Source organism: Aythya marila, assembly GCF_965140915.1.
Source record: "Aythya marila genome assembly, chromosome: 8".
Lineage (NCBI taxonomy): Eukaryota > Metazoa > Chordata > Aves > Anseriformes > Anatidae > Aythya > Aythya marila.
Window position 1 is genome coordinate 18,664,496 of NC_139049.1, and position 27,325 is coordinate 18,691,820.

Sequence of the window (27,325 nt, forward strand, 5' to 3'; positions counted from 1 at the left end):
ATCCATAAACAGTTAGATTCTGACAGGGTGATATTAATAAAATTGTATTGCTTTACCCTGCAATTGTGATTTGTGAAAAATCTCCATCAATTATGCTAATTTGTCCTGAATATTGTGGAACAAACTATAGCATCTCCGTTTGGGTACACTCAGATGCAGAAGGAGAACCCAAGCTATGCTCATCATGAGGGTACCTGCTTAGTGTTACGTCTGAACATCATGCAACAGCGTGAAAGAGTTCTTTCCTCTCTTTGCTGAAGGGGAACAGAATCCAGTTCCATCCTTGATTTCCAGTTCAGATTCCCACATTGTTATTGCTGGATTGCTATTTATCACATTAAATTATACCTTATATGTCTGATGACATACTTAAGTTCAGAGATATGAATGGTATTTGATATTTTTCTGAACTAAAGATTATTTTGGCACTTAAATACTGTTAGACATTTACTGTCATGCTTTGCAGCTTCTTAACATATGATATAATATTTCTTAACATTTTAACTATCCTAAAAATCTGTAACTAAGCACTTGATTTAGATTCAATAAGTTACTGTATGTTAAATAAATGCTAACTCAAGAGAAAACAATTATTTAGTCAAATTTTATTTTCATTTGCATCTGTGCAACCTCACTGAACTCACTGCAGTACATCCAGAGACACAATTTGGACAGTAAGTTAGCAAATCTTCTTATGTAGTGGAGCTGTTAAACCTCAGTAAAAATATTTTAATAATCAATTGCGATTTAATTAACATGCGATTGCTGTCTTAGTAAATCTAAATTAAATCCCCATTTTAGCCACTTAATTCAAAGCGTGAATTAACATTCTGTATTGATAAGTAGTATTATAATAGGCTTTCAACCCTGAGTTGAAGAAAAAAATCAATTGTAACATTAGGTTGGATTCAGTAGGAAATTCATCACATATTTCTAGTGCAGTGTAAATTCCTTCTTGTGCCTTGTCTTGCTGTGATGTATTTCTTTTGGTCAGAACATCACCGCAAGGGGACAGATTGCATTTCCTGTTCCCAGCTTTCACAAGGAGGACAGCAGAACCTCTTCATCGCCTGCAAAAAATCAGGCATACTGTGGAAAAGATGGAGTAATAAAGAGGACAGAATCTGAATTTGGGCTGCTTTGGACAGGTGTTCTGAGAGAGCTCTTTCACCTCACCTTCCCTACTGTTCACATGTCAGCTTGATAAAGAGATGGCTTAGCAGGATGCTGTTGGCACCTGAGGTTTGTTTTGAGCCATCTCTCTGCTTTCACAACAGCCAGGAGTTGTGGCTACCTTAGAAGAACCAGATCAAAAGGGTACTGTTGTATCAGAGCAACTACATAGGACCACAGGAGTCAGTGGATGCAACAAAGTACCAGGAGCAGCTATGAGGGTGGTTTAGGAGTAAAGGAGATCTGATGAGGATCACAGTGGGTGAACAGAGAGGCTGAGATGAGCGATGAGAGTGAGAAAGAGAAGGAAGTATATTTAGACAGGAAGAACAGAAAGATGTGTAAAAGGAACAATAATTAATGAGATGTAAGACAGGATTTTTATTTATTATTTATTTATTTACTGAGAGAGAGAGAGAGAGAGAGAGAGAGAATAAAGGGCCAGGATAAACTTGTGCAGAAGGAGACTTGAGTTTGGTGCATGTGGTGGGAAGGTAGGAATGTCATGCACTTTACCTCACCAATGGAGCTCATAATGTGAACTAGTCATTGACGTTAAGGAATGCAATGACCACAATTACTGTGTCCTACCCACCCCCGTGGATTTCAACCAAAGCCTGAGTAATGTTAGAGAGTCGCATATATCAGCTGTAGCCAATACTTTCTGCTAAATCTGTCTCTCATAATGATGTCTCAGCAGGACTGGGCCTCGTTCTTCTGTCACTGATCGGAGCAAATCCAATCGAAGCAAATTGGAGCCAATTGGTGTTTCCATTATGCAGTGGCAGGAGAATTGAACTCATTGTCACTAAGGATATATCAGTACTTCCTATTAATGTCAGTTTTCAGTTTTATAACATTTTGTTAAAAGTTCCCTCGGGCTATATTTGCTATACGGATTTTCAGAGAAGGAAGACATTTTATATTGAGAGCTCATTTGGTTTATTGTTAGAGGATGCTTGTGCTCAGAACTTAAATGGATATTACTTTCAACAAGTGAAGACGTTGTAGCTTTATTGTAGCTACTGGTCTGCAAATGGACAAAATTTTCATTGGATAGCTTTATAGGGTTTTGGACCAATTTAAGCAAAATTAATATTTCTTTGCTAAGCTCAATACTTGGCAACACAGTTATGCCTTACATCTTTTATAATGGATGGATTTTTTAATATTACATATTCTGTACTAATGCACACTTCCATGTTTTTCTAGAAAAGGACTATATTTTGCCATCGGGTATGAACATGCAACTTTTGCTAATCTAAGTAAAGGTTAAAAGGACAATTTCAAGCATTCTAAGAGATTTTAGTTTGGTATTTTTTCTCTTTATTATTCTCAATGGATCTTTAAATGTATTAGCTAGCTTTATTTAGATAATTTTGAAGACTTATTACTTTGCCACAGTTCTACTTTTTTTTTTTTTTTTTTTTATCTGTCTTGATTGTTGTCATTATTACTATTGCTTGCACTGTTTATTTATGATGTCATTTTAGCTCAAGGCTAGCATGGTGTAATCATTCTGCCTTAAGCATCATTTTTCCCTGTGGCATGAAGATGAACATAGTGAACAGTACAAATTGCAGATTGGAACTCTTGTTGCTGACATTCTGTTTAGCAACAATAAAAATAAGCTTATGACTACTCTCATGGTGCGCTCTTCCAGGTGTTATTCTCCTCTCAGAATTTCTGATGTAAATCAGGAGTAATACTACAAATTACAACTAAATACTGTCATTTTAAGTGAGGAGAATTGGCTGTCAAGAAAAGTAGTCTGTCCAGACCTTCAAAGGGCTTGTGCTATATTGTTAGTCACAGAAATATACTTGCTGGAAATGTTCCCTGTTGCCTATGATTTTACCCATATTTGAGTGTGTTTGGCATATTGCAAGGTCCTGTTGTTCTCAGGAAACACAAGTCTAGCCAAAAATGTGGCACACAAGTGAAACAAAGCACTGTTGTTTATTGTCTTTGCTACCATCTTTCTTGTCTGTCTTTAAAGGTTGAGATAATAAGCCATAATGTCTGTTATTAAAGCAGGAGTGGAATTTGAGTCTGTTGTACGTGTTTACACATTAAAAACTATCAGCTCAGCTGTGTAGCTATAACCACATAGCTCGTTTCCTGCTTGCAGCAAAAGTCACTCAGTTTTCAGAAGCTGATTCTTCACTTTCTATGACCCATTTCACCCTATTTTGATTGCATTCTTTTGGAAATCGAGAGATCTGTTGCAGAGAATACAAAATTGCATTGTTGACTATGAAACTGGGAGGAGCAGCTGATACATGAGGAGGTTGCATTGTCATTCAGAGGGACCTTGACAGGCTGGAGAAATGAACTGGCCTTATGAAATTCAACAATGGTGAATGCAGATCCTGCACCTCGGCATGAATTAACCCCATGATCCAGTAAAGGCTAGGTGTCACCAGCTGGAAAGTGGCTTCACAGCACAGTCTTGGGGTGGGTCCTGGTGGGTACCAAGTTGTTCACCAGCCAGCCATGTACCCTTGTGGCAAAGAAGGCTGACAGCCTCCTGGGCTTCAAGCTGAACGTTGCTGGCACACTGAGGGAGGTGATCGTTCTCCTCTACTTAGTCTTGCTGAGACATGCCTGGAGTACTGGGTTTAATTCTGGGTTCTCCAGTACAAGAGAGAAATGGAATTACTGGGGTGAGACCAGTGAAGGGCTGCAAAGATGATTTAAGAGTGGAATGTGTCATATGAGGAGAGATTGAGAGAGCTGGGATTGCTCAGCATGGAAGAGAGAAAGCTTGAAAAAAGAAACCTGAAAAAGAGAGAAGAGAGAGTCTTATCACTGTGTACAAATACTTGATGGAAGTCAATGAAGAAGATAGAGCAACGCTTCTCAGTGGTGCCTGGTGAAACAACAAGAGGCAGTGGGCACAAACTGAAATACAGAAAGGTTCACACAACCATTTAAAAACAAGCAAGCAAAAATTTTACTGTGAGTTTGGTTAAACACCAGAACAGGTTGCCCAGAGAAGTTGAGATATTCAAAATATTCAAAATTTTATGCAGATGCCCCTGAGAAATCTGCTCTAGTTAACCCTGCTTTTAGCAGGGGTATTGGACACTGATCTCCAAAGGTCCCTTGCAAGCTCAGTGGTTCTGAGAACCTCTTACCCTCTACTCCTGCTTAGCAGATCCCAAGTTTTGTTTCAAATCGTTTTTTTGCAAAATACCCCAGCATGAGAATAAATTGCCTACATGCAGTATCATCTTCAACCCTCTGTCCCAGCTAGAGATACCCATATATGACAGAAATGCTACAGCACTAATGGCATATGATAAATATTAGTATGAAATGATATAATTACCATGCTCCTGCCCCAGTATTCCTGCTGGGAGTATTGTAGTTTTGCAGATTTTTGGATGTCAGCCTTACATAAAATATATTACCTTAAACTTAAAAATATTGCTAGCATGCACTAGATACATTCACTTGGAGGTACATTTGCAAGATAACTGTATTTATTCATATGTTCCGTTTTAGGAACATGAGCCCTGTAAATACTTCTGCTAGATTTTGTAGTCTCATTTACACCAGTCTGTGATTTTTATCCCTGGTCATACTGTCACACTGACTTCACACACTGGTTTTTGTTCCGCTTCTGCAGAGGCTTAAATTCCTCATTCTCACTTCCAACAGGTTTCAGCTGATCCAAAATATTAAGTTATTAAGGCATCACATATTTATTATGTCTCTTTTTCTCCTTCACTCTTTAACTTGTAAGATGGTTTTCTGTGAATACTTTTTGTAAATAACTGTCGTTGTGTGGTTTTGTTGAAAACACTTCATTTATGCATACCTGATTCACAAATTGAAGTTGTTTGTTTAGTTTTGACCAGGCATGGGGACCACACAGTCTCCAAGTCATATTTTAATGGATTTCATTTAATGGATTTTAAAAGGCAGAATCCTAAGAAATAGATCTCTTTTTCCAGTGCAAATGCTTGTTTTCATAAAATCAGGATTTGCTTTCCATGAGCATTTGCTTATACATCTTCTAAATTCACAGACATTCCTCCTCCTAGACTTGTTTGTTAAAATATTAAGGTAGAAAACAAAAGTTTAAGCATACTAATTTTAAAAAGTGAAATCTTTTTTTTTTTTTTTTTTTTTTTTTTCCAAAGACATTTCTTCATTATTTGCTCAGTTCTAATTTGGACTCTTTACCACTAAGAAGTGAGCTGGACCCCTAACTCATTTTAAATAAATTACTGAACAAATGATAATGACTTTTGGTCATTATCAGCATGGGCTAAATTCATGCTGGTTTTCATCAGATGAAAGACTGTGTCACACTATGATTCCCTTGAGCCATCCAGTCCCTCAGCTATCAGCAGCACTTTAATTTTCTCTTAGAGACAGTATAATGTGAGCACTCAGCCTGGTTCACTCAGAAAATGTGGTAATTTTTCATACTTTCAAACACAGATGTTCTACCAAGTTTCATCCAGAGAGGCTAAATCTACATTTTAAAGCAAGGACACTCTAGATGTTACTTTTGAAATAACATACAACATGGCACAAAGAAATGAATGAATATAATTGTGTAACAAAAGTTATAAATCAGACCCAGGAGACAAGAATAACAAAACAAAAGTGAAAAATTCACCTTTTAATTACAGTGGTGGAGCCTCTGAGATAGTGAAAACATTCATTTGTAGAATTCTGGTTTACATAATCATTGCAGGAGAACTTGCTAACCATCTCTCTTGAGTATAATCTTGCAGATGACAAAAAAGGTTCATTATTTTTATTCTCAAAAATTAGATAATATAATTCTAGGAATTGTCATGAATACATTTTACCTGCAGAAATCATGATTAAACACCTTTGAAGAAAAACATACAGTAAGATACGTTTTACCAAAGGTCACTGTTAAATCTCTCTATTCTGTTTTTCATTATTAGAACCTCATTGTTCTTTGTCTGTTAGACTTGGTTTATTATCAGTACACCTTAGAAGTTCTTAGTGTTCCACTAAAAAAAAAATGAAGATTTCCTGAAGATTTGTGCACTTTTTTTTTTTTTTTTTTTTTTTTTTTTTTTTTTTTTTTTAAATCTGAAACTAAGCAGATGTGCTAAGAAATGTCAAGCTGTTTGCATGACAGTTGCCAATGAAACCAAGCAGGGGCATGTTCCCAGGGCCCATTTCATCATTTCCTTACAACCTGTAAGGTAAACAGTAGGCGCAGTACTTGTAGAGAGTGAGCTGCAGAATTTTTTTTTCCTGAAGAAAATAAGCAAAACCATAGGGGGCAGACCTGAACTAAGAATATTTGGGTCTCTTACTGTATTAATAGGCCTACAGATAATGAATGTGCCTACCAGCTTAGGGAGTTGTACTTAAACATTATGAATTTTAACGATGGATGTAGACAGACTTAATAGAGAAGTTTGGCTCTTTAAGTTAATGTTTGGTATCCTCACTATCCTCCATAATTTCACTGCTGAACTTCTCACAATTCTTTGTAGATACAGCTCTGAAATGTTGCCAGCAGTTAGAAAAAAAATTAATCTCTTCTTCTTCTCTGCGTGAATTTTCTTGAGAAAAGCGGTTAACATATTTGCTTTCTTTCAAGTTGATGTTATCTTGCCCAATATAGAAATACCATGAGATTTTAGCAAAGGATATCTATATACCATATAACAAACACATATCACTTTAATATTGTGCTTGTGAATATATGGTGCTTTAAAACTAGTAGATAGTAGATTCAGTTTGTCGAAAGAAAATGATTCAAGGTAGCGGGCCATGATACATTCTTCTGTGCAGAAATACCAGCAGGTGAGGGGGACGTATGGATTCCCACATAACTCCTGAGATCCTTAGCTCAATGAGTTTGGCTTACATGCTCTCCTCCAAGGTTGGGGAGTGCAAAGGAAGCTAAAGTGTGATGTAGGCTGGGGAGCCCAGTGGGCTTCTTACTGCAGCCTTTTCATTTCTCCTACCTGTCCCTCTTGGCCTGCAGACTCCACCTTCTTCAGAACCAGTGTGTCTGTCTCTGGCAAACCTGGCTACAACAGTGCCTAGCCTAAAGCAGAGACTGGCCTGCAGAGACCCTCTAAAACAGAGAGACAGGGTTTGAAACCTTACCAGGCTCACTCTGACCATTGCTCAGTAAGCACAATGAATGTAATTAACATCTGGTAAGATATGGAACAGTGTCTTAAAACCAGAATTATGTACAAGGTCTCATGCTAGGTTGATCCTAAAACACCATATAGAAACTTGTGTGGCTTTTGGGTAGGATTGGATGGAAAAAGATAAAGATAAATGAAGATAAAGGATAAAACAATAAAGGATAAAGAGAAATGCGGAGGTCAAAATCACTCGTGATGGGTGCCATGCCAGACAAACATGTACATGACATGTTTAGTCATTCTTCTCTCACTTTGTGAGTAAATTTACCTTTTGTACTGAACTTTACTGAAGTCTGTCATTAAAAATAAAATTATTGTTTGAAAAATGACAAAGATGGAAAGCAAGGGTTTCCATCGTTTGTAGCACCCATTTTATTTATTTATTTATTTATTGTGAACAGTTTTCCATAATTCTTTTAGAATATATATATATATTTTTTACTGTAGATAGAGGCAATAACAGGAAAAAATATCAGAACATTCAGTTAGACAATATTTATATATTTTTTCATTGAACTTAAATACAGGAAGTAAGATTTTATATTCTTTATTATATGCTCTGTTATTTTGTATTATTCTAATATACAATAAATTAATATATTAATAGTCTATAATATATTTGTGTATATTATATTAAATTTTTATTTGTAGTCTCATCTGAAAATGCAGAAAATTCTAAGCTTTCTTAAAAAAAAAACAAACTACATTATTTAAATGCATAAATTTGCTTAAGCCTCAATGGGTTGCTCTGACTTGTAGACTATTACTTTTCCAGTTGCAAGCAATAATGATACTGCAAAGATATTCCATTTGAGAAAATATTTAAATAAACTTTCTTCATCCAAAAATGAGATGCAGCATATTTACATTTTTATTTGATGAAGCCTGTTCCTGCTATCTTTGTTCTTAATTTGGTCTCAAAAGAATTAGTAGTAAGAGGAAAAATAGTCTGTAAATATGTATGAAATCAAATTTAGAGGGTAGGCTAAAAGGTATTGACTGCCAGCAGTGCTAAACGGCAGGAGGCAAAATTTCCTCCATAGTTTTCTTCTTGGCTGGAAACACATTGCCTTCCATCTAGATTATTTAATCCTCAAAATGCACATCAAAGCCTCTCATCAGGTGGTGTATGTCTTTATAGGCAGTTGAATGTCAAAGATCTAGCTTAAAGATTTTTGAAAAATGTAAAACATAATAGATCCCAGATAATAACACAGCAGTGAAGCTCCTGTGCTATTCCTTCCAGCAAAGCACTGGTATCACAGGTTGTAGCTAATCTTTGTGGCAAAAGGAAGAGCCAGTTTCCTACATGAGAATTTGTGACATCCATCCAACAGACAGAAATAAAATGATCAAGTCATGTTACTGGACTAATATTAGCTTGTTAACAATTCCCTTCTCTCTTTACGCTTGTGGCTTGCAAGAACAATAGGCTATGAGTTATCTCACTCCTCCAGCCCAATTAGACAGTGGAAAAATGTATGCAAAATATGTATGAGACATTTTCCTCTTGCATATTCTTAACAGGATGCAGGCTTCAGCACTGTCCCTCCTTCCAGAACTAATCTATTTCCATCTTTGGCAAGAGCTGATTACTTGTAATGATTGCATCAATTCTCATGAATGATTATCTCATTCTCAGGGAGTATCTTAAAAGCCTTTTAAACAAGTTTGTTTTGTTTTTCTGAGCATGAATTCTGACCTGACATGAGTATGTAAAATAGTCAGGCATTTGTAAGGAGCCCCTCAAGGAGTTTTTCTTTTTAGTGTTACATCTGCCACAGGAGCACGACAATGAAGCTGCCAAAATAGAAGGGGAAAAAATGAAAAAGAGTGAGAATTATAAAGAACGTCTTAATTCTGCAGTGAAGATCTCCTGTTCTTTCTTTTTACATTAAACTCTCCTTCATTTCTTTTTTTTTTAAATTTTTTTTTTTTTTTAAATACCAGCAATACAATATTTCCTATAGATGGCTCAGCTGTGACACTGGATAAGCTATCTGTGCTGAATACTCAGGGGTTTCATTTCACATTTGTTTAAGACAGCCTTATTTTTTTTTAAACCCTGAGAAGTCTTGTTCCTACCTCTCCTCTCCTCTCCTCTCCTCTCCTCTCCTCTCCTCTCCTCTCCTCTCCTCTCCTCTCCTCTCCTCTCCTCTCCTCTCCTCTCCTCTCCTCTCCTCTCCTCTCCTCTCCTCTCCTCTCCTCTCCTCTCCTCTCCTCTCCTCTCCTCTCCTCTCCTCTCCTCTCCTCTCCTCTCCTCTCCTCTCCTCTCCTCTCCTCTCCTCTCCTCTCCTCTCCTCTCCTCTCCTCCCCTCTCCTCCCCTCTCCTCCCCTCTTCTCATTATCCTCTTCTTGTATTACCTTTTTCTTGCCAATAACCCCTCTATACTGGCGTAAAAGCTCCCTCTCTCTTTCTGCTAGTTGGAATTTCCACTTTATCATCTGTCTTTCCAGATGTCATTATTCTTTTTTTAACTTTCCATTTCAAGGCATACCCTATAGCAGCCGATATATTTTCCTCTGTGAAGATACTTGTCCATTCACCATGCCCTTAGTTTCTCCCTTCTCCTTTTGTATTTTAAGTAATACTCTCTTGTTAACTGCTATATTCAAACCCATTTTCTATTTCTATTAAAGCAAGACCTTGCCTAGCTTTCTATCTCATCAGAATTTTATTGGCCTTTTGGTAACTGTAAGGGAAAGTCAACATAATTCAGAGTGAAAGATTTGACAGTCAAAGGCCCTCTCCCTTCTTTGCCCAACCTCATTTACGTTTGGTGTGATTCAAATTGTGGAGCAGCTTTGTAGCCCTCTCACCCATTAAATAGCTGCTTCTTGCCTTACTTCTGTTACGGTGTTTTTGTCTTACTTCTCCATACAAGAAATAGTAGTTCAGAAATTCAGGAGGACTTCCAAACATATCCTCACTCTGTTTCACTTTTGCATTCCTCTTCCTCCAATTTCACTTGTGGTGTTCAGCAACACCTTCAGCACACCATGCAGCATTTCAAGAACATCCCAGGTCATTTTGAGAGTAGCATTTGTTGGATTCCTCTGTGTGGCTTATGGGATTTAGAAAGAACTGTAGTTACCCTTTCTTTTCTGTGTTCTTCTATTTCTCATTTATTTGAGTAGAAAGAATTATCCTGTTTTAGTTGATAAGAGAGGTAAGACATTGGTGTCTAAAATGTCCACAGATGGAAGTGTGGACAACTAAAATGACAGGGCTGCAGAGATAGCCAGCAGCCTGGCTTTATGCTGGGGCTCAGTGCTTGGGGCAGTCTTGGGAATCAATGTCCAACAGGTATAAAATATTGTTAAGGTGTGACTTTGCTATAGCTTCTGCTTTGCTTCTGGTTTGGTAGGCAAATGAATCAGCAGTCACTCTGCTCTCAGAGTAGACTAGTTAAACATCATCCTCTATACACAACCTTTGACTTGAATGTGAGAAATGCTCATTAAAGTCAAAGAATGCTTTAGTGCAATATGTGGCCTTTCACTTTTAATTGAAAAACTGAGCTTATGAAATGCAAAGAAGCTACAAATTCTGTTGAACTCATTGGCTGATTTAAGATCTCATTGCATCTTAAGAGATGTTCACTACTCAGGGTTAGGCTATAATAGGGATATTACTTTATTGTCAAGCTTGTGCAGTAAGTGTATAAAATCAGCAGCAGTGCCCAATGAACTCAACACTTGTGAAATAGTAATCCATCTTGCAAGTAATCCTACCCTAATTATTTACAATAAAAGTCAGATATAACATCAAAGAAATGCATCACTGAAGGCATTATGTAATTAACTAAAGATGTACTTGTATTGCATCCAAACAATGGGGAATGTGCATTTATTGCCTTGAAGCATTTTTTTCCCCAATGTTCTTTAAAGTATTTTAAGTGGTTTTGACTCTTCTTTTTTCATTTATTACTCATTTGTCTTAAAAAAAACACATCGTACCATCACTGTTCTTCTTATGATTACAAGCAAAGCTTACAAGAAAAAATACAGCTGACTGTAAGTTTAATGTATAAGTTTAGTTCCATTTTTTATTTCTGCACACTGAAAAAAGAATTTATGGTGCAAAAAACCTTGATGATTTAAAGGTTACTTATATGAATTACATTTTATTAGATAATGTTGTGCCTCAGTTTCTTTTTTGTACACAGTATCTTGGTTTCATTTTACAGACTAATGACTTGTAAAGGGATGAATCATTTTAATTCAATGATTTTAACATGTTACAGTCAACCCACTGTTTATCATAGTAACACATGTATACTGTACTGAAAACACATGAGACAAGCCCTATAATGAAATTGATTATATTAAACAGTCAGTACATAGTAAGCAAATTTTCATATGCATACTAGGACTTGCTTCAGAGGTCATTTTAAGTGTGTGTTTCTTGGTTCTTTACCACTGAATGGTGCTTGAGGACTATAGTACATTTATTTTAGATTTTAATAAAGTTTGGAGAAAAGAAAAAAAAAAACAACTTTCTGTTTTGTTTCAAATTAGAGCTGTTGCCTCGTCCCCCATAGATCTTTTTGACAGACACAGCTTTCTATATAGGATAGCATTCCTCTGCCTGTATGGTACTTAAAACTCATGTCTTGTGATAGAAATTCTTCAGTCTTAGGATTTCCCTTCACAAAATTTCCTAAAGGCCTCTCCCTCCACTCAAATAGCCCACAAGTAGCAATGCATACAGACCACAAACAAAAAGATCTTTGTGTATTAACGCAGTTGTATCTATGACAATAGTTAAGGTCTTTGGAATGTCTTGTAGTTAACCCACATGTTTGGGATTTAGAAGAACAAGGCTTAAGATTTGATAAATGATTATCATTAAAATAATCCCAATTTCAAAGTCTGGAAAAAGTCCCAGGAGTCAGCTCACTATAGTGATACAGACCAGACACCAAATGTCAAGATGATGTTCAGACAATACCAGCCCACTGGTTTTAGGCTAAGTAGGACATGCCTCCATGCAGCATTCTCCTGTTTTTCCTTATTCCCTAAATTTGCAGATATGCCCCATGCATGTAAGCAGAGAAAGCAAAAGTGGAAACAAGAAAAGAAGATTGGTGGCTGTAGCACCGTGTTAGGTCTCAGAAGAATGTACTGCCCAATGTTGTTAACTCCGTATTACAGCATCTGCTGGTGTTAAGCCACCATGCTGTTGGGTTCAAAGGCCAACTTTCATTCCTGAGATTGCACAAGTTTGAGTGAGAATGGAGGCTTAATTACTTTCTTCCATCAATTGAACGGGATTCTCCAGATCAGGCTTATGGTATACTGGTGGGACAAGAAACCACAGAGAGCACTGTCTGGCAAGGTATTATATTTACAAGTATCTAGAAGAAATGTCATCTTTCTTACATTTCCCATGGTATACGTTTCAGGAGCAATGATCTCAAAAAGATTGATCTCCCTCATGAATGGGGAGAACAGAGAATAATACAGAATTATAAAGGAAACCAGCTAGCAGTTACTTTGCTGAAATAATTTTCTGGAGCAAAATCTGATCTAAATCAATAGCTGCATCTACCAAGGTTAAAGCATTACATACTTAATTAAATTTGCTTTATTATGGAAGGGTGTACTTGTAAGTATGTATCTACATCTCAGAACAGAAATCTTGCTTCTTATAATCACATTCTTTGTTTTTTCGATAAGTGTGATTGTTTAGTCATAAAAGTGATTTGTTTGGAAAAGCCTCTTTTTGTCCTGTTCACTAAGTATCGCTAAATACAGAATAAATTTAGAGGTTGTAGAAGTTAATGATAGATTTTTATTTTTTTTTCTGTGAAAAATAATTACAAAGTTAAGTGTAAAGCCTTGAAACACAATGGAAGGGAAGAGAGTTTTCTACTAAATTACAAATTGATGTTGATTTCAGTGGGAAACTACAGCCCCTGAATCTTTTTGTTTTTGCATCCTGCATGAACAGATATTATAACAGTTCTGTATGTTCTGAAGACAGAAATTTGATGTCAGGGCCTTGTCATCTCTGGTCAGCAGAGTAGTTTGTCAGGAGAGTTTTCAACTATAAAGGCATCAGTAACTCATCAGAGCATTTGTTGAGCTATTCTGACAAAAGAGGAAAGTGTCTGTCAAGAAAAATGTGGAGTTTTCCTTGACTTCCCTTAGGAACATGTAACCTAGTTCCCCTAGGCCAGTTACCAAAACCTTCTGTGCACAGTGGAGAGACATTTCCTCTAGACTCTGGCTATTTGTAGCATGGAGCAACATGACTTCGCCTATTTCTTCCCATGTGTGAAACAGATTGAGTGACATCCATTAATGAAACACATACTGAGGCTTGAACAGACATCTCACTGAGTGTGGCAAAAGGGAATTTCCCAAACAAAAATTCACAAATGGTATTGCTGATTGGGAACCTAGCTTTGTAAGTGGTTAAAGACCAATAGGCTGTGAACCCATATGGGGAAGTAAGGAATAACACCAAGATACCTAGTAGATCATAACCATGCATGTAAACAAACAATCCAGTTGCTTAAGGGTTATAGAAATTTAAATGCAAATAGCACTTGGTAATGATACCCTGGAGACTGACATTGTAGTCATTTTCTGGAGGATGCAGCATTGTAAACTTAGTTTTTGCTGCTGGTTTCCGTAGAAACTGGAACAAGATATTGTTCAGGACACAAAATAATATCCTGTTTCAGTGACTGAGGATCTTGAACTAAAAAGTAATTGATTTTGCATGAGACACTGGATTGTCATGTACTCTTTCTAGGAAATAATATAGAACAAAACATATATATGTTGACATGATTTAAATCTGCCATTTTAATTCCAGTATTCTTGCTGTGTAAGTCTTAAAACTTGAAAAATTAGCTTTTAAGCTATTCAGGGTGTCAGTTTGCTCACAGTGCCTATGTGCTTTAAGTTTTAAATTATTTACTAATCACATTTAATCACTGCCAAAACACACCTAGTATTGTACTCTTTATCAGAAATAAATTTTAATACATTAAAAAAATTAAAGGATGCATTTAATATGTTTAGGAAGTGAATGTGTGTAAAGTACATCACAGAATAATGAATAACCCTACTTGGAATAACTGATAAATACAGATTAGGAGCTAAAGAAATTCAAATAGAGGGAGGACATGAAGGTAATCTCAAGATTTTGTTAATGAGAAGAAGCTACAGTATTTCTGAAGGAAACATTTCTGAAGATATTTGGCCAAGCTGTATTACAAGTGGGCACTTTTTCCCTTATTTATGCTTGTATTTGAATGTTGAATTTATATATGGATTTCTAGAACACATCTAAATGTGAATGCCAAAATAGAATGGGCATTGGGTTGTATTTACATGACCTTAATATGGACAGCTGAAAGACACTAGGTTTTCTAGCAGAATTTCAGTGAAACCTAGTTTATACTCCTCCAGAGGGCAGTTCACAGCAACTACCTTTACAGACTATGTAGAGAACTTTTGACATTAGGCTTAGCTTTTGACTTTGTGAAAGAAATGTGTTGCTTATGCTTTGGTACCTTTGGTACCTCAAACAGCATCAGCTGGTGTTCCTTCATCATGGATAAAAAATATGTTCCAAGTTGCAGCTTAACTATTCACCAACATGTGTTTAATGTAGTTTTGACCAAGAAAAGCTTCAGCTCAAATGTAGGTAACAGATGCTATCGTCAGTCTCCCCATATTATATTTTTGACAACGAATCCTTCTTTGGTGCAATGCAATTGATGAATTCATTTGCTACTTTAAAATTTTCGTCAAGGTTGCACAATATGGATGGAGAATACAATACAGACAACAAACAAATGAGAAAAAAAATAGAAAAAAGGAAACAGTATGAAATCATTTTTATATCTCGAATTTTCTGAGTTTAGTTCCACGCAAAGGGTAGTCTTTTGAGTTGAGGGGATCTAGTTTTTGGCTCGTACATTAACTCAGTTCTTTAAAAATATTAATGCTCACTCTCTGAAAATAAAGTCCATGGTACCCTGCTCTGGGCACACAGAAAATAAGTTTTTTTGTTTTGTTTTGTTTTGTTTTGTTTTGTTTTTGTTTGTTTGTTTGTTGTTTTTGTTTGGTTTGTTTTGTTTTGTTTTTAATAATGATCCATTTTCTCAAGCAGATCTTAAAGAATATTAGTTTATCTTTCTAACTTCAGGTTAAAAAATAAAAATAAAAAAAATATATATATCCTGTGAATTTATTCTATCATTTTATGAATCCTATCAGAGATATTACTAGTGAGCACACATTGCTTCCTAGTTGAACTTCCAAAGAGTTATTTGTTAAAAGAATTTTTTTTTTGTTGATTGTTTTTGTTTTGTTTTGTTTAGTTTTTAATATTCTCAAATATGTGATACATTTCTGTTTTGTCTGTTCTTGATAAAACAGATACAAGACAGTTATTGTTGGCACAATTAAATTCCATGCTTCATATAAATCTTTTTATGATTTTATTTTTTTTGTGGAAATCAGTATTTTATGGATGTTAAATAATGATGAAAGCTTATTCACAATTCATTCTGCAAAATATGATTTATAAAAGGCACTTCCCTAAATTTTCTTTAATATGTTACAGTTTTTCTTTTGTTTATGTGAATACACTTTCATGTCAGCTTGGAACAGTGTATCTTTCCCCTCTCTCCCTCCTACTGTATGTCATTTTTACCAAAGGATATTTTTTTTTTATTTTTATTTTTTTTTGTAATCTCAAATGTTCTCTACACCTGGAAGTTTATTGTTTATTGTCCAACAGTTTTCTTGCAAGGACATTGCAGAAGAATCAATAAGCTACAAATACACCATTATACATTCAGACACTGTTCAGGTATTAATGTTATGGCAAAGAAAAGTGGGAGCATTCATGAATTTAAATATTTTTCATATAAGCTATGTAAATATAATGATTAACAATCAGCTGCATTCACAATTCAGAACATGCAATGTAGCATTTTCCTAATTACACTTACCAGTGTGGGAGGATATGACTGCAGAAGAAGATTAAACTATTTGTATTTATTCAGTGTTACTTTATATCATTAACTAGGAAACTCCGTTTTGCTATATTGAATGCAAGAATCTAGAATAACCTGAAGAATTTGATTAGGGCAGCAGCAGCCTGCGCCAGTTCTGGGCAGGGATGGCAAACTCAACTCATTCTGCATCAGCAGTCATTTGAACTGCCTCTCTCATATGTAATTTCACTGTTGATAGGGTGATTTAAAACACAGGCAAAATTGCTGCTTAATATTATGGCTTTATCTAAAGCTCTGCAAGTAAACAAAACAAAAATAACTGGCAGGCAGGCTTCTGTTTTCAGTTATTCATGTTTTATTAAAATAAACAAGTAGTTTGCAAGAGGTGGAACTAATGAAACCTGGTGTGGGCTAGCTCTGCATCTAGCGATGGAATTCTGTGAAGATTAATAAGGAGCAAATTCAAACATAAGATTTCCCTGAAATTAGGACGTGTGTAATGTCCCTTCTGTCCCCTGGAATCTCTGGTGCCTATGGAAAGATGAGCTCATATTGCAGTCTTTCCCAGAGCGGACGCCCTATTTTTTTTTCTTTTAACAGCAGCCTAGTCACACAACACTTGAAGCTCAGTATCTGTATTGCTTCGTAAAATTTTGTGGAAATAGGAAAACAGGTTGACAAGTTACTGGGGGCAGGAAAATGGTGTAAATGAAGGAGCACTTCTTTACCTTGCCTGGTTGTGAAACAAGGCTACAAAGTTTCCCAATAGGCCTACAGTGATGTCCTAATGAAAGGCTGTCTCACTTGGCTGGGTTGTTATAGGGGGCAGCTGTTACAGGGGGCCTATCCCAGAAATATCAGAGCTGGGACTGGCATTATTTTAATGGCCACTGAAGTACTGGAGTTGAAGGGGAGATTGGTGGTGTTTAATGGGGTTGTAACAGCTGCCAGCTCACTCAGAGAGTTGCTCCACCTTGTCACCTCCATCTTTCTGTACCCTGATGTCAAAGGTGCCACTCTGGCACTGTTTGTCTCCCGTACTGTTCAGAGTAGGGTTTGAGAAATGTGGTACTTATGATTTGTTATGTTCTTGAGAAAATTCATTAAGCTATTTTGTTAGTTTCTGTAACAGGTTGAAATGTTTCAGTTTTTCAGAAAAGTGCTGGAATTAGGTCATATGTATAATGGCTTCCAGTCATATGAGAAAGTATGCATGTTTTCTGTTTGCAGTGTAAAATGAGCAACAGATTTTGTCATGTATGAATTTGATAATTCATAGTGCATTTACACTGTTTAGCAAGGAAATTTTAGTCCAAGTACGTGGATGATCTGTTAGTGTAGTAGTGATGTAAAGAGAGACAAACATGACTTCATCAACTGGGTGTAATGCTTCAAGCATATTATATTGAACATTTGTTTTAGAGGCCAAAGAGGGAGCCCTGGTATCCCCAAACCTATCATTTGTTGTGTGCTGGCTGCACCAGCGAGTTGCGAGAGTAAAGGACTGTTTCCAGTAGAACTTGGAGAGAATGGTTGTTTGATTTGGTAGTGAAGATTACTACATATTTATCTCATGTTTATTCTAGACTCTCATAATAAGTACACATAAAAGCATTGTTGTTTTTTTTTGTTTTGTTTTGTTTTTTTTTTTTTTTTTTTGTTATATAACTGCATTGTGGTTTGTTTTGTTGTTGCATAACTGCAACAGCTTGTATATGACTTCATTAGAAAGACATTTAAAGAAAATTTACTTTATGACCTTGTGTTGGGTTTACATGGCAAGGTTTTAGTAGTGGGGAGCTGCAGGGATGGCCTCTGTGAGAGAGTCCAGCAGCTGCCCTGTGTCAGATAAGGGCCAGTTTCAGCCTGCTCCAAAGGGAACTGCTGCCGCCCAGAGACAAGCCAATAAGCAATGTTGTTTGCACCTCTGTGACAGCAGAATTAAGAGAAGGGGAAAACAAAGAACAAACAAGCAAACAAACAAAAATGCTGCACCACAACAGCTGGGAGAGTGAGGAGTGAGAAGTAGCTCTTCAGCCACCAAGGTCAGTGCAGAAGGTGAGCAGGAGATGCTCCAGTCTCCCTGTGGCCCTTGGAGAGGCCCCTGGTGGAGCAGGTGGATGTGGCCTAGAGGAGGCTGCAGCCCATGGAGAACCCCTGCAGGAGCAGGCCCCGGGCCAGAGCTGCAGCCCGTGGAGAGGAGCCCACACAGGAGCAAGGGGCCTGGGGGGAGCTGCTGCCCATGGGAGACCCGTGCTGTAGCAGTTTGCTCCTGACAGATGGACCCTATGGTACAGAGCCATGCTGGAGCAGTTCTTGAAGAGGTGTTGCCTATGGGAAGTCCCTGCGGGATCAGTTTGTGAAGGACGGCATCCCATGTGAGGGACGTCATGCTGAGCAGGGGCAGAGAGTGACCACGAGTGGTAGAGACGCAGTGTTATGGGCTGACCACAGCCCCCTTTCCCCATTCCACTGTGCCTCCTGGGGGGAAGACGTAGAAGAGGGTGGGTAGGGGGAAGGTGTTTTAGTTTATATTTCAGTTTCTCACTGCTCTAGCTTGTTAGCAGTAGCTACTAAGTTACTCTAATTTCCCTATGCTGAGTCTGTTTTGATTGTGATGATAATTATTGAGTGATCTCCTGTCCTTATTTCAACTCTTGAGCCCTTTTCATTGTATTTTCTCCCCCTTTCCCTTTGAGGAGGGTGAGTGAGAGAGCAGTTGTGGAGTTCAGCTGCCTAGCTGAGTAAAACCACCACAGTCTTACTTAGTCTTACTTAGCAGTCAAACATAGGTTCAGATGGGAGGAAAAATTATGACTGAGACAGAAGATGGTAAAAAGTGAAAATACATGGTAAGTACTTGAATCCAGGTATCTGCTGCAGTTCCACTTTTGTTTAAGGGGGAGTGGTTGTTTGGTTATGTGATTTTTTTTCTTTTTTTCCTAAAGCTCATTGTTTCCATTAAGAAGTCTGCCAAAGCCACATTCTGCCTTTCTTACTTGTTTGGAATTTAACTTTATTCTAAAACCAGCCTCAGTGTTTTTGGCACCAGAGATTCACCAACTGAATTTTCAGATATTCTAGTGCAAAGACAAAGAAAGGAAAACAACGCCAGAATAAGAACAATACTTGGAAATTATATAAAAACATTATAGCAAGACCATCAAAGTGCTTTAAAGCCTACACAAATGTAAGAAGCAAAGTATTATGTTTGCATAGTTTGGCATATTGTTCTCTAGGACAACTTGCAATCATTGTATGCAGAACAGATTTCTGCGTATTTGAACATTATGGTTCCTGTGTAATTCACAGTCATATTCTTTTGTTTCTCTCCTTGTATTTAGATGGTAAATTGTCTGGACTATGGACTTTCTGAAGTCAAAATACCAGGGCCATTTATTTTATTTTATTTTAGTCTCTGTTAAGATTTTCATGCAATTAAATTCTAAACAGAGGTCTTATTTAGCTTGTACAATCCTGGCTGTAACTCCATCAGAGGGTTACAACATCAGACAAAAATGCTTCTGTATCACTGTGGTTACATCAGCTCCTCTTCACTGTTCATACGTTTGTTCTGATGTGTGTTCTGATGCCCTGAACATCTTTCTTATTGTGTCTGTATCTTGTACCCTTACTATTGAGAAAATATTGCTTGTGATTTGTAGATGGATGAACTGTTAGTCCTAAAGAGTGTTCTGAAAACTTAATGGAGTGACTAATTGGCTACAAATTTTATAAGCCTCTACTCAAAATAACTTTAGCAATGTCAATAGTTGAAAAGAATAATATGATTTTTGATGATAGAAGACATAGGTTGCTCGTAACAACCCATCTTGTGCTTTCTCTATTTCTACATTCAGTACACTAGCAAGTCTTGTAGATCTCAGCAGGTTTTAACTTGGAAATTTTTAATGATGTGATTGGTTTCTAGTCACTTTCTCTATATTGCGAGATGATGTGGAAATAGCTGCTGGAAGAAGAATAATAAGGTAATGAGAAAGGTATTAAATTGTGAGAGTTGTACAGGACAATGTCATTTTCTGGGATGATGGAAGTTGTGACTGTAAGTGTAAGCTTCTATTCTTGATAAAGGGGGGAAGGGAATCCTCAAAAAGATGGTGTATTTCTCAGAGAAGATGGTTTTAGAAATGAATGCATCATCTGGTTTTGCTTAATAATCTGTTTTTAAAAAAGAGTCTCATTAGAGCCTACATTTCCATACAACATTTTATATAAAACAGTATGATATGAGATTAAAGATATGTTCTTTTTTCATGTTTCATTTTAACTATGGCATATGTGCAGAACAAAGGTCAGGTTGCCCTTGGCCATGAACAGAAGCTTGGTTTTGGTTGTATTTGTTAATTCAAACCTTGTAGGGCATGTATGAGAGAGCCTTAAAGAGAGTATTAATTTTGATATTTTGATTGGTCAGAAAATGGATTGGAGAGAAGAGGGACAGGGGATTTCTCTTTTTTTTTTTTTTTTTTTTTTTCCTAATATTCTCCTTTACTTCCAGTCATATTCTGCAAGAAAAAGAACATCTGGCCTTGTGCCTTGTGACTTCTCACAGATACATCTGTAGCTCATCAGACACTGTTTGTTATTTAATCACTTGAAGCTGGACAAAGAAAATGTCACAAGTAAAATTAATATCTTCTGGCCTAAATGAATTTTAGCTCCATGTCTATGCCAAGTCACAGTGAGAGAAGCCTATCTAGCTCCAGAGCATCAATCCTTTACTTTCAAGGGTAGCATCGTGTGAAATTCTAGCAGTCTGTTAAGGAAATGCCTGTTTTTACATCTTTATCTAAAGTTTCAAAGCAGAAGTCCTGCTACAGACTGAACAGTACCTCTAAAGACATTTCTTTTCCTTTTCTGTCTTTCTAGTCTGGTGAACTAACTTGTTTTTTAAAAAAACATTTCCAGCCTCGTGAAAACAAACAAAAATCTTGCGCAGCTGAATTACAGGAGGTTTACCTGATGAAAAGTTGCCGCAAGAAAAAAACTTGCAGCTAAGCTCTTTTCCCCAGAAATATTTACAGATACCTGTCAAAGATTGGAATTGTGAGGGAATGAAGAAGGGGAGAGCTAACAGCTCCCACTCCACTGCTGCAATTCTCTTCATGGCTCAAGAACTCTCATGCAGCTGAAGAGTATCCAGATCAGGGATGGCCCTACTGTCAACCATAACTTAACAGGCTATTGAAATACTTTGTAGTAATTTAACAAAAAGATTACATATCTTCATTTTTGAAGTTTGCATTTAAACACATTCCTTGCAGTAGTTTCCAAAACATTCATACTTAGAGGAATATGATTCCCAAATTTCCTGCCAAGACAAAGCATTGCAATAATATGCCAACAGAGCTATTGGTAATCTGTGCTAAGCCTTCTGTATGAGTATTAATTTCTGTTTGACTCAGGCTGCAGAAAGCATCTGCTTTCTTTGCGATGTCCTGGAATATTTTTCTCTTTAAGCCTGAAGGCCTCTTTTCCCAGAGGAGGGAAGAGAGGGAGTTGAGGGAGTTTGTAAACATGTGGCATCTTCAATTCTGTATTTCCTATTTGCTTTAGGTATTTTAACACCTTCTGTAAAATTTTAATGTAGGCGTTTTTCCCCTGCATTTATATACTGTTTTCAGTATGGCTCATAGATCTTTTCTGCACAAATTAAAAGAGGAACATCTTCAAATAAAGGTTACTATAGCTTCTGATGTAGTGGTGGTATGATGATTTCCTTTGCAGATCTGCTGTCTACTAAGCCTGTGCTACATAAGCTGCATCTACCTCTACTGAAGTTTCATGCTCAGCTTCCTGAACAGCTTGTTCATGCATTTGTCACTGCACATCTTGAGTCTTCTCTAATCTTTCAAAGTCACTCACCTATGTAACTCTGTTGGGCAGGCTGTCTGTATATACAAGTATACCCATGTTACCCTGAAAGTCTTCCTTCGCCTTCTGATAGCCATTGACTTTGAAAGGGTGTTCTTCTCAATTTCAATGAATTTTCTTGGTCTTGGTCCTTGGTTTTGGCACTTTGTCCTCTCTTCTCCCTTCTCCTTTTCCCATAGCATCTGCTGCTCTGATTTCCTGAAAAAAAAAAAAAAAAAAATCCCTCATTACCATTTGATAAATGTTTCCTCCTACTCCTTTTAAAATACAGTAAAGTGTTACTATTTTTCCAATCAGATTTTGATTTTCCTTACCTATACTAGACATTGAGTCTTATATTGCTTGTTTTCTTTTCCCCTACTTTTTCCTTATTCAGTAGCCTTTGTGGAGCAAACCACTCTACAGCAAATTAAATTTTCTTCCACAGTCCATTTCAACATAGTTAATGTACATCACTTCGGTTTTCTCAGACTGCATGGGGCTGTCAGACCACAAAGTGAAATCCTCCGTATACTCTGCAATAAATCAAGTTAATTTATCAGCTCAAACCTACAAAACTTGAATTTCCTGCCCCAGTTCCAGGAGAAAAGCCCACATGAGGGCAGGTTAAGTAGCCCCTTGCTAGTGGGAAACCACTACAAACCCAAAGCTAAAGAAGGTGAAGGCTGCTCAACAGGAGGCAAGTCAAGAGCCCCTGTCTCAACCCTGCCACAGTGTTTGGCTTAAAGGACAGCAGTGTTTCTTATACTTAAGCTGCATGTTGAGTATGCTTTGACCATTTTGGATATTCTCTTTTTTTCCCCAAAACAGTTTACAGATTCCTAGATAGTTTTCAAAATAAGATTTCTGTGTGTTCATGTGTGTTTAATGCTGAAGTAAGGGAAAACACTTGCAGTTGCTATGTATGTGTAGCTATTTCTAATGCAACCAATTCACTTGTGTGTAGAGCCCAAGATAAAATTCCATGGGGGATTTTAGATTTTCAGTCATGTACAACATTTTTTATTTAGAGTTGATACTGAAAAGAATTGCCATTTTCTTTGTGCCTTTTAATTCTGTACAGTTAAAATTTGCATAGGTGCAACCTTCTAAGAAGGCTGACATAAAAGGGTGAAGTCTCAATGAGGTGAACAGGGAATTACATGAATAACTCCTATTATTAATAATGGGACTTGTGTTCCTTTTCCCTACGTACTCTGTTGAAAATCGTATCCCTGAAGTAGTTGACAACAAATATGCTTTTCCTGTTTAAGTTGCAAAGCACACTAACATCAAGGTCACTTGCTCCATTTGACGGAAGAAAAAAAGCACCATATAAAATATGGATAGAGTGTCAATCAAAACCAGTTTTACAGTATACGCTATGGTAATGTGAGTCATATCGCTTTTTTATTTTTAAACACAACTAGATATGGTAGTTTGGCAGCACTGTTTTTACAAAGACAGTGCCTTCAAACTCTTTCATAGCAAGACTGGAAATCCTGCCAGGTAAAAAAAAAAAAAAAAATATTGAAAACCTTTCTTCCCGTATAGGCCCGTTTTGACAGGAAATCTTTGAGAGGCAGCAGCAATGAAGTGCCCAGAGATTTCATCTGTCTTCTTTTGCTCCAGGAAATGCTGAGCACAGGCTCCCCTATTAGGCAAAATACATGAAGTACCAAATCCCCTTAACAATCATCTACAGTCTACTCTTAGGTTGACGGCTTTCTGTGTCCTAGTCTGTCAAACAGGGCCTGTTACTGAGACTCATATTACTGGGACCAATGTGGAAGTTTTTGACAGTACTTTGAGGAAAAAAATCATATTGTCAGTGTTTACAAGTTATCTTGGCCAATAAGTTTTGCATGGGCTTAATCAGAATAAAATATATCATACTAGAAAGTTGTTAATTCACAGTGATTCTTCCTCTGCTCCATAGTTCTAACATAAAGATCCAGTTTGAAGGCATTGTCTATCATTCTGTAAGAGTGAGTCAAACTCAGTAAATAATAGGTGCTGTATTATAATAACAAATAGTATTTTTGTTTGTTTTTGTTAGATGCCAAATCTAAAATTTAAATAATGTTTCACAAATGAAAGTGACAGCTTGCAGTAATTCTGCAGGTGTCCAAGCAGATGTACTTCCAAAAATAATTAGACAAAACATGTACAGATTGCAAGAAATATGAAAAAATTGTCATCAAATTTTCATGAGTAAATACTCTGTGTATTTTTTTGGACATTTTAGCTACTGTAAAACTAATAGCTATAAAGAAACTTGCAAACACTTGAAGAACAATGAATGCACTTAAATTGTAAAAATGATTTAAGCCATAAAAAGCCAGTCTTGTCTTTGAACATGGAGTTGCAAAAGAAAAAGAAAGTAAACAACAAAAAAAGAAATACAGGTGTCTTAAACAAATATAGTCTTTCTCCAAGTTTTGTTGGAGAGTTTTGTCAACTGTACAAGTAGTAAGTTGTAAAAAAGTTTGAAACATGGATTCTGTCCTCAAACTACTATTTAGCACGGTGATTTCCCTGACTTTGCTGAATGTATTCATGATTTCTATTAGAGTTAGTTAAAAGAGAATGGGAAACAGAGTATCTGTATTTATTTCACATCAGCTGCATACATTTTGTTGAGTATGGAAGTAAAAATGGGATGGAAAGCAGATTTCTGAAGTTTCTCCTGCTTGAAATATGCATGGTGTCTATGTCTTTGCTATTCCTGAAGAAAATGTATTCTAGGAATAACCTTGGATATTAAATATCCCGCTCCTCTTTTCACCTAATGCTTTATTTCAGAGGTCAACACAACAAAAGGTGAATGGAGATGGTGGAAAACTGGAAAGTGAAATAATAAAGGCATAAGCCAGGAATGCTTAAAATAGACCAAAATAAGGTGTGTATTTCCCTATATTTCCTAAATGGTTAAATCATTATTGTATAAAATAAGTATCCTAAGTATAAGGATAGGAAATTAGGTCTCTTGTTCACCATATGAATATAACCACTTTTCTTAACTTGTTCGAATTTACAATCTTGTTCTTTCAGTTCTGTGTTTATGGCCCAAGTAATCTGTTTCTTTTCCCAGTACAGTGACAGAGTTTAACAAAAGATGTTGCTGACGTCTTGCCATCAAGCAGTCTATGGTAGATTACATGTCTCTTGGGAAATAGAAGATGTGATTCTGAATATAGTAAAGCAGAAGAAGGAATTTAATCTGGATTTCCAATTTGCTGGGCAAGATCTCTAATCAACAAGCTATCATATGAAGTAGAAGGCAGACCTTCTTCCTACAGCAGTTATCTAACAAAAAAGTTGTGCTTCCATCCCCTCTCTCCTTATGGAGTGTATAAAGAATTTTAACAACTAATCAAGGAACACAGTTAACAAGGGTTAGTGAAAAGCAACCCACACCATGGATTCCCTACCTCTTCTCTTCCTCCTACTCCATCAGTTTTTAAAAGCAAAACCATTCTGGAGAGAGTTCTGCTATATTTGAAGTGTACAAAGACATGCCCTTGCAGTAAAGTATGGGGCAAAAGATTTGGTTTAAATTCCTTCCCTTAGGACTGAATCCCTCACAGCTGTAGGAAATCCGTTTGCTACTGTCCATGGAGGTCCCTGAAGCATACATTCCCTGGGTGGAGTGGCAAGAGGCGAGATGTGGTGATTGCAGCATTGCTGGGGGAGGCTGCTGGCCATTCAAATGAGAGAAGGAAGGGAGAGCACTGTTTATTCTCCTTTATCTTTCTTTTCATTTCTTACTTTGATTATAGGCAGTAAAGATTTGTTAGTCATTTTGGCCACCCTCCAGCCCATTTCCTACAGCATTTCCCGTGGATTTTTTTTTCAAGTCTCTGTTATCTTAAGCTATAGGATATCTGACATAGTGCTTGGCAAATGATTCTGCAATTTAATCAGCACCAGCTAGAGTACTGTTATGGTATTGGTTTGTGTTGCTTTTTGTAATTTTACTTATTTAAGTCTCAAAACCAGAACCAATTTATTTGCCTGTGTTTTTTACTAAGTAGCATGTGAATATGTTAAATATATTAATTTTCCAGGCATCTTTTTAATAAGTTCTTTCACAAGTACACCTCTGATTTGTATGACTTCACCCTGGTAACAAAGCTGTGCATAAAACCGTCAGCATGGCAGTGTTTATAACCTTAGTTCTTCCTATCTCTCAGTGGAGCAAACTGCTATCCCAATTGTTCTGTGCAGGAATTTTCCCATTTCCTCATTGTTTAAATATACAAAATTGAATAGTTTAAAACCTTTAAATGTAAAACTTCACATGCTCTTCCATCACAGTATATTTGTTTGCCTAAGAGTCTTGGCTTGAGTATTCTAGCTTTTACTTTCTATTCTTTTCATCTTTTTCCATAAGCATCGTAGTTCCTTTTTCTCCAGCCTATTCATTTCCAATTAAACCCTTTCATGTGATGTGTTTATATGTTTCCATTGTATCTTCTATTTTATTTGAACATTTTAATTTAAATATTTGAATTAACTTAAAAACAATAATAATGTAACTTTACTGTGCAGATTGCACATTGCAAAACTGATATTTGTGCTTCCTTTTTCATTGTGTCCTGTGATGGGATGGAACATTTTTTACGACCATGAAAACGATGGGAAAGGTTTCAAACAGTGGAAAATTTAAACAAAGATTTGGGGGTATTTGAACATTTCCCTCTCCTTTCGTCCTGTCCCTGGAGATATGTCTGTGATGCTTTTGAAACTGTAGAGATGTGAAACAAATCTTATGGCAGATGCTATCATTCCTAGTTGAGTTGAGTCATTTTCAGTCCACTAACTTAAATGATTTTTGGATTAGACCCTACAGAAAAGGATGTCATCTCTGAGATGTGAAATGGTTCTTCACAACATCCAAGGATAAGTATTGCAAACAGAATTGATTTCATATAGAATCTTTCTTTTCTCATTACAATGGATTTAGCTAAACTGTCAGAAAATGTCAGATCTTTTATTTGTGCCCCACAGGACTTTTTTTTTTCTCTATTATTCTTTTTTTTAGTTTCTTCCTTGCTGAAATACCTAGTATTCTGCTAGAATTTTAGGCACTTTCACTAACATCCTTGGCTTCTGCAAACA